Here is a 9,580-nt window from a genome sequence, read left to right as displayed (position 1 = left end):
AAAATTAAAAGTATTAGATTTCATCGTAATATGATACAAATATTTATATTACTGCCACCATCAGAAATTAAATGAGCACGTAATTTTCCAATAGGTGCCATTGTCTCTCTTTCTGCTTGGCTTTTTTAAATTTTCGTCGTAAATGCAGTTGAAAACTGTGGTATTTGAGCGATACTACTTGAAGACTCCAAAGAAGCTTCAAAATTGCCAGTGGTAGATTTTTCCGCACATAAACAACATATATTTAATAAGTTCTTAGTAGTTCGTGCTCTGATTCCAATCTGCGATCTACTGCCCATATTTAAAATCTAAAAATAAATTCTTTATAAGCATTTAATATATATTTTTAAAACTATACTTTTTAATAATATATACCATAATTTAATATTATGATTGAAATTACAACACATATAGCATCTAATACAAACACATAAATAAAATTTATAAAATAATGAAGTAACGTTGAGAATAGAATCTAGTTTAATTACACATACATACCCTATTAGCAATTAAGTTATTAAATTTACTGTACTTGATGTAATTAAAGGTGCTGTAATGAAAAATGCAATATACTTTAATGGAAATAAAATAAGTAAATAGCAAAGTATTTATTAATATTATTATATAGCATTATATTATTTTATTATTATATTTATTAATATTTACTTACTCTTTACCTTTGCATAAAAAGTAACAAATTTCAGATATAAACTTTTATGACAGAAAATAAGGAAAGTCACAGAAAAGAGTGTCTTTGAATCGAAAAATTCGTCAAATTAAAGAAAACGATGTTCACCTCTTGGTGTCAGAAGCGAGACTGTGCCAGTTTGATTCCTTGAAAGTACACGTGGCGGCACATGAGCTAGAGGACAACTCGAATCATGTTGTTGTTTTTTGCCTAGGAGAACCAATATCGTTAGGACACACATAATATAGTAATAAATAAACTCCGAGCAAAAACAATGTCGCCGCTACGAGCAACCGTCGAACAAAGACGAATTTGAATTTTCCATACACCAGTTTAAACGGACGCAATCGTAACGAGTTCAGTTATCGATCAGTATCTACGAGTATCTACGAGTATCTACGAGTATCTACCGAGTATCTAGCGAGTATCGATCAGTTACTAACGAGTTATCAGCGAGCGACTATACACTGTCTTAGCGAATCCGTTAGTACGAGCGTCTTTGTCAACATTATCTGTACTTGTTTATTTAATCGTTTTAAAATATACTTGACGATTTCTACAACGGGCAATCTTGTCTAATAAATCTCACGATCAACCATCCTCTACACACAAGTCCTCTAAATACATAACGACTTTTCAGTTCAATTTGAATCATTGCGTTTAACACCAACTATTCTCCCGGACGAGCCATTTTTCTCTAGAATTTAGATCGCATCCAATGTAATTTGATTAGTCAAACAATTATCAATTTCTAAAATTGTATCTTCAGGTAAAATAATTTTCTGTTAGCGTCCACGGTTGTAAAAATCACGATCAGGTATTGAGATATTTATACAATAGTGTACCAACTATAAAAAACATTTCTCGCAAAATCAACTTATAGTCTTAGTAGGGTTGTGAGGTACAAAACGACGTTATTCTAAACAAACCCTACTTAGATGCGAAGCAGACGTGTTTGACAATTATGTAAACTGTTTGATTCTATTGGAAAGAAAACCATATGAAACTTCTATTTGAAAAAACCTGATTGTTTGGATATGTCCGTTCCTTTGTACTAGACAGTACAATCAGTAGCAGTCTTATCCCCTTGTACAATTTATCTAACCCTTAACCTTAACCAATCCGCTCACCAAGTCAGCCTCAAGCCCCTGTGGGTTACGAGTTACGAGTTAGACTTAAAAAGGAATGCTGTCCATTGATTGCCAATGTGTGTATTTACTAGAGATGGTATTTACTAAGATGTGGATTTATGTCATGTTATTTTTGTTGAGAATGCAGAGACGAGGATTTAGTAACTCAATCGACCGCAGACGTGCTATTTCGACCGTAAAGTAATTTATCAACTTTAGCCTCTGACTTTTTCTGCGAAAAGACTTAACATGAAATATTAAGACAAAAATAATAATCGGTATTCCGTGTTATTAGACTTAACCAGTTTAGTCAAGACCTAAAATTTTCACTATAACGAAATTGATGATTTTTAAAACTGGATATTATAAATTTTACTAATATAATAATAAAAAGTAATAATTAAATAAGTAATAATAAGTCTTTACGATTGGTGGATACTTTACGTTTTTTTAACAATGAATCCGACTTAGACTTTAGAAGAAAGCATATTTGTTATTCCGTTGACCGCGGATTCGTTATCGAACCTAAGATCATTGTCATTAGTGTCTAATCACCGCGGTTACTTGTAAATTCTGTAATATCTACATTTGTGCTAATAAACATTACCTCGATTGTATAATAACGATGGCTAATTCCAGTGAAGATTCATTACACGCCCCTAACCCTAATCCTAATGATAACTCGACATATATAATATGTTTTGTTTTCAGCGTTAAATTCTTTCAAGGTACTAATCCAATAAATAAGTTTGTTGCAGGTTTCTTGCTTGAGAGATACGAATTTGATATATCGAAGATTCAGTGAAAGACAATATCGAAAGACGAAAAGAGGTAAATCGTACGAAATATAGTATTCTAGTCTCGCCTCCTGGAATTATTTCTCTCATAGATTTTTTACTAAATTTTGGAGAGTTTCAGTTTGTTTCAGAATCCATCGTCAGACTACTAGAAGAAGACACGTATCCCATATTATGTCCCATTCTTTCCCCTTTATCATATTTAGATTGTTAGATAGGTAGAGTCCACAAAGTTTTAGATTTTTAGACAGGTAGGACCCATCAACAAACCTTTAGATTGGAAGGCAGATAGAATAATAAATCTTCAAATTTGTATCTAGATAGTACTCTATAAATAAACATTTAGATGTTTGATGCTCAGAGTTTACAAAGAAATTGGTCAAGTTGATCGTAGGTGAAAGTCTATAAAAAGAAATCTTTAGACTTCTAATAGGTAGAACTTGTACAGAAATCGTGTAGTTTTTATGTAAGTAGTGACGACAAAAAATCTAAAGTTTTGATGGAACTAATTTCGATTTAAGTTTACATCAGGAACCTCTACAGGACCAATAGAAAGAAGATATTCTCTCACAGTACAAACAACATATTCAACATATTTTAGATCAACGTATTCAGTTGTGGAAGATATATTCATTCCGTACTTAGACGCAATATTTCCTCTCCAATTTTATTTACTATATTGAGATATTTAGGTAGATATGATTCATGAAAATCTTTGAATGTTTGAGAGACTGGTTAAATTAGATTTGTAGTCAGGTAGCAAGTTGAAATTTAATTTTTACTGCTAGGTAAGGCATTTGTGAATTAATTTTATGAATGAGATCTGTGGTTAGGTTGGTCGTTCTCAAATTAAAACCCTAACTCAAAATTAGGTATATACATAATAGAAAACCTAATAATGTTAGCAAGCACTGTGTTCCTGTATGTGTGTGATAGGTCGTTTTGAAATTAAAAATGGTAATAGAAGTGTAAAATTACTGATAAAAATAGAAAAAAGAATCTCACATACAATTATACGATTAGTTTATGATTTCATGTAATTTTTATTTTCATGATTATCTTAAGATCTAATTCAATTTCTAGTTTTAGGTGGGTCTCCATTCGGAGCAACATGCACGCGGTGAAAGCGGATAATCATATTAATATTTGAATATACAATTTCTCATTGCATCAATACGTAATTAGTAGCCATTATACAATTATGAATTGTGTAGTAAATGATAATATGAGCTGATTGGCTGCGATCGCGATTAGTTTTACATAATTATGTAGTGAAAATTTATTTATTATTACCTTTTAAAGAATAGTTAGTAATTGCCACAATTTACATTCCAAATTCGTTCGTAAGTTAATTAACTTTCACTTTGCCCACTGTTCTCATGCGTCTCACGCGTGCAGCGTTCAATCCATGGCTCGTTGCAAATTAAGCGGAAACACGACAAATGTAACGAGGTCGCTTAGCTAAGTTAACATTAATTCGATCGACCGAACTGATAGAATTTCAGGAAGAGATTAGGGAGATATAATAGGTCATTGAGGTGGTCATAGGAGTTGTGTGACGAGCTCTTAAATAATTCTGCATTTTGTCGATATCCGGATAATACAGTTCTTCAAATTCATAATTCTGAAAATATAGTATATAGGTCATTGAATTACAATAAGGATGAGAATATATCTATTATCATTTTCACGTATTTATATATTCAATATTGATCGGTATATTAAAAAATGCCAAAAATATTCTAAGTGAAGTATTCGCTGAAAAATTAACAGAGTGAAACAAATCTTTATTTAGATATTATTTCTTTAATTATATTCATAAACATCTTCAGCCTATCGATCGAAGTTTCCAATTACCATCAATTTTCCTAACTTTCGTTCGGTTTGTTAACAGAAAGTTAAGAATTCGCGAGATGTCAGATAGAATCTTCAGTGTACCGATTACATGGACGCTTTTAGAAATTCATTTGCGTTGCCATTAGTTACAAATAAAATTACAGTATCTGAGGATGATTGGCCTTTGGTATCGAAGTAAATAAGTGGAGTGCTTGTTAAATAACTTTTCACTGATGATCTATCGTAGCCCAAAATTCATAAATTATCCAGGTCTCCAAGGTTCTATATTGAATGTTGATCCATATTTATTTTATTGAACCATATTCGAAGTGACTTGAATTTCTAAAGTATCGTTGATCTCTCAATTGTTTCGAAATTATCATTCAGACGTTTATTACTATCTGTATTTTCGCACGTTCGCGGGGAGACGCGATCTCGAAGAAGCGCGCCAACGGGAGTCGTATATTCCCGTTACGATTGACTAATCGACGCCACGAATCGTACGATCCCTTATTTCTTGTGGGATAATAAGGGTGATTAATTGAAATAACGTTGCGGTTGACAGGTTATTATATATTTAATCGATCCAACAGTTTCGGTGATACAATAGTGAATGTTTTACCGTACAACGACGAGTTAGTACGACGTAAGACCTTTTGCGTGTCGTTTCGTATGATGATATCGACAGACTCTATTCGCGGGAGATCGACCGAACACTTATTGACGACTTGACGACTTGATCGAGAGTTGGTGATGTTGGCTCGATAAGTTGAACTGTTGTTGACTGCTTGAGCACTTGCTCGAGAGTAGAACTGTTGATGACTGCTTGAGCGCCTGCTCGAGAGTAGAACTGTTGATGACTGCTTGAGCGCTTGTTCGAGAGTGCTGGACTGCCCTTAATGTGTCTCGGAGGAAAGCTTGGTGTGGGTGTGTCCTTTGACCGGAGAATGCGGATTCGTTATTCACACTTTTCGTCCAGGAAGTGAGGGTAACGATCCGCGATGCCGATTGGTGATGACCCACTCTAATGAACAGAATATGCAGAAGATTCCCACCAACGTAGAGCGGCGGTAGACTTCGCTCCAGATGGGAAAAACAGCCTTTTATGATGGACATGTGTTGGGTTTTTCCCATCTGATGACTGTCCGCTTTCTCCGTGATGTTTAAGAGCGCCTAATAAACTCAAGGACCTTTCCAAGACCCCGCCATAAACTGCAAATATTTCTCGAATTAGAGAATTCTCCAGACATGCAATTAGACTGGCAAACATGTGTGGAGACAATGCAGCTAAAGGCTAATGTCTTTATGGTGGGTCATTGGGTCTATTGAGAATCGGGATGGCTGTAGGTTGACCGTTGGCTGCCAGATAGCGAGGAATGGCGTGCAAATGTCCTACGCGACGTAACACGATCTACGATCCCATCGTAATCGCGTTTCGATTCCTATTCGGCAAGTAGTACTCAGATAGCATCGAATTTACCACATCGGACATTTTTACGTTCCCTTGAGCCTTACGATCTCCCGAATCCGTCCACTTGTTTGACGGACCGGTGCTGTCGAATTAGANAAGTTCATTGTCTAGCTGTAACTTCTTGACTTTTGTCTTCCTTCTTTCAACTATGCGGAAAAATGACGAGGCGATGGAAAACGCGCATATAGGGTGTGAAATTCAAACTGTTGTTGAGAGAAAAGTTGCGTTTGTTTATGCAGATGTTGATGCACATTCGGTTAAGATTTACTGAGAGTATTCGCGATGCAGTGGTTCGTTGATTGAGATCAAATCTTGTAAAGGAATGGCTTTATCGAATAGTAAAATTATGCCTCATAAATTTTGCAATTTGTTCGAAATAATAAAAATGAAATAGCTCTGATGAATTATGTATTGTTGGAAATTTAACATTGAAAATTTTTAATTATTAACATGTACACGTTCTTACTAACGCGTTGCTGATCTTGATTTATATTTTAATGTGTATTTTAGTAGGGTTACAGTCCACGTCTCCACAATGTATAAAATAAGACAAATATTTGAACTACGAACTAAGGAATTATTTAGTGAATCAATTAACGAATCGTAGATTTCTTTCCTGACAACATGCTTTAACAATGAAGGTAATTCAATAAACATCCTCTGCATCATTATCAATCTCTTTCTAGTCATCGCAAGTGTGAATACGTGACAAGGCTACGAATTTGATGGCTAGAATGCGGATGTTTATGACAAATACGAACACAAATGCAGGTAAACAAAGAATGTTATGAGCAAATTATGTGACGTAAATGATAAATTATATAAGTAAATAATTAAATAAATAATAAAAATTAAAATGTTTAGAAGATACCACATATCCTGATTCAAGCTTCACTTCCATGTTATTCGTCGTTAAGGTGTTTATCAAAGATCTCACTTCATTTAGTCCAATGTGATAAAACACTGGCACCTAAATGTGGCTTAGAAAGTGAACGTGAAACGTCAGTATATATATACCTATCACAATTGTCAGAACCTTCGTCACCCCAGGATTAATCCTTTCACTATGGATTAAGATGACAATGCGCTGTATTTGATGTATACTCATTTCGTTATTGGTTAGAACAGAAAATACATAATCGCCCGTGTGTTGCAACAATTCTAAGTTTATATTGTCGTTAAAAAAATTTGAAAGCGGGTTAAACATACAACAGAGTATAACGTAGAAGTAGGACGATAATTCGAACAAAACCATCGTTCACGATAAAAGCCACCTACCTAAGTGTAGTGGCTCAAGAGCGAATAGTGGTGGACCTTAAAAATGCGAAGTATGCCCAATGAGCGTCGGCACCTAAAGAAAGCTATCCACGCACGAACGGCATGCGCACCCTGCCGTAAGAAATGAAAAAAGAAGGGGAACGGACCCCACTAGCACTAAATATTGGACAGAGTAAGAGGTTAGCCTCCTGAAGGAGCTCGAAGAAGAGATATGGCATTGATGAGGGAGCCGTTCTACCGGTGGTGCTCGGTAGCAGAGGAGCAATAACGCCGGAAACGATTGAGAATTTAAAAGCTTTAGAAATATCGAAGAAAGATATTAAAACGATTGTCATGATAGTGTTGCGTTATATAGCTCTATAGAGACGCGCAATTTATTCTTGGATGGATAGACGAACGCTTTTAAATTTATTTATTTACTTATTTATTTATTGATTAATTTAATAATGAATTATACATATGTAATAATTGTGAATATGCAATGAATTATCCAGTCATTTTACTTAATGACATGATTTACTTAATTTAAATGATTGACTGGTCTTATTATCTTAACTATTTATTTATTTAATTATTTTATACTTGTTATTTATTAAAGGTTTTATTGTTTGAGCGGTTGCCTTACTATTGATTATGTCAATTTTAAGGTAAACTGAATTTTAATCCCTACGAGGGGGAACCGCGAAAGTTATATCATTCATTTTATTGTACAATTGTGTGGAAATAAAGAGTTCGATATCCTGTTTTGAGGTCGACATCTTTTCTGTAATTCGTTGAATTATTACGCGACAGGTGAGTCGCGAAAGAGACGAAAAAGAATGAATCTCGCTGCACGAATTAATCGAGAAACTTTCTTCCGGAATATTTTCCATAGTACTTAGCTACATGATGTTTGGTCTTTAATCGCACACAAATCTTTTCTGGAATTCTTTTTGATTCTGGTCTTTCGTTAAGAAACTCATAAAAAATTTTGTACAAGATATCTCTGATTTCTGTGTACTTAACCTTTTCGCTTCGGTAGCCCAGTCCGCCTAAGTGCTCTCCCTGTACGGAGGCGCATGAAACACTATACGATCTTTTGGATATATGAAATATATTGCGTGAAATGTTTTGATATAGTTTCAACAATGAGTAACTTTTAAGAAGCGATTAATCCAATATATCGATAAAATCAACAGAAAATGTTCTGCCGGTAACGAAAAAATATATTACTGGCTACAGATGGCACTGGTGTATGCCTGATATATGGGGTGCCGATCGTCGTGTGGTCGCTGCCTATAAGCGGCACCCGTACCCACAGGTCATCTAGCCGACGCCGCCTATAAGGGGCACCCGAAGCGAAAGGATTAAAAGTGAAAGAAGTTACGTTTCTTGGTATATATAACTGCCATGATAACAGACAAAGCCAAGCTTTGTTTGGAAAATTGTCGCTCTATATTTTCGATTCATTTTTGCATGGGGAATCATTTTCTTTCGGCTTCTACCACAATTTTACGTCTTGCGAATATCCTAGGGATGTCTAAAATGACGTTTAGATGTAAACTGACCATGAACAGATATTCTTTGAATGTACGGTGCTGTCCGGATAATTGAACATAATTATAAGTTAGTACAAATGGATGCGAGATAATAACTACAGGTTATAGTAAATTTTCCAAGTGAAATAAATTAAAAAAATAGAAAACTAGGTTACTAGACTGTTAAGATATAAGTTAGACAGCTGAATTGGTATAAGATAATATCTGATGAAATCAATTAAAATAGATTTGTATATGTGTATATGAAAATGTATAAATAAATAAATATATGTCGGGTTATCGCTAGAATTTAGAGCGCGTAACAATTATTCATTTGAATTAGCCATCGTTTCGTACAACAGAGATTATATTTACAGGTATAAATATGACTTTTTACAAAGTTTAACGAATAACCGTGGTGTTTAGACACGCGAGATGCTATTGACAATGTTCTTGGGTTCAATAACGAATCCACGGTCCACGAGATAACTCTTTACAAAACGTAGAATACTTTGAAGCACAAAATACATTTGCTGGGACGCTCGGTATATACTGCTCGATATGTAACTTCCCAAGGCGATCGCACGAATAATAGACTGATGAAAATTTTTCCTCTCTTTACGATTGCGTTCGTTTGTTATATACTGGTTAGGAGCATCGAGAAAGTTCCAATCGCCGTTGCTAGGCAGTTTCTGCCTGGAGTTTGATAATTAATACAACGCGTGTCTCATTATATTGACACCTCCGAGGCAAAATCTTACGTGGCTAAGCCCGTTCTCGAGGCTGTATGCCGCCACAACCACATTTCTAGGGAGAACCATACAACCACTCCGCACCTCCGTCAGGCAAAACGTCCATCCCGT

The sequence above is a fragment of the Bombus pyrosoma genome, linkage group LG8, assembly GCF_014825855.1.
Source record: "Bombus pyrosoma isolate SC7728 linkage group LG8, ASM1482585v1, whole genome shotgun sequence".
NCBI classification, from domain to species: domain Eukaryota; kingdom Metazoa; phylum Arthropoda; class Insecta; order Hymenoptera; family Apidae; genus Bombus; species Bombus pyrosoma.
Note: the sequence above shows the minus strand (reverse complement) of the source record.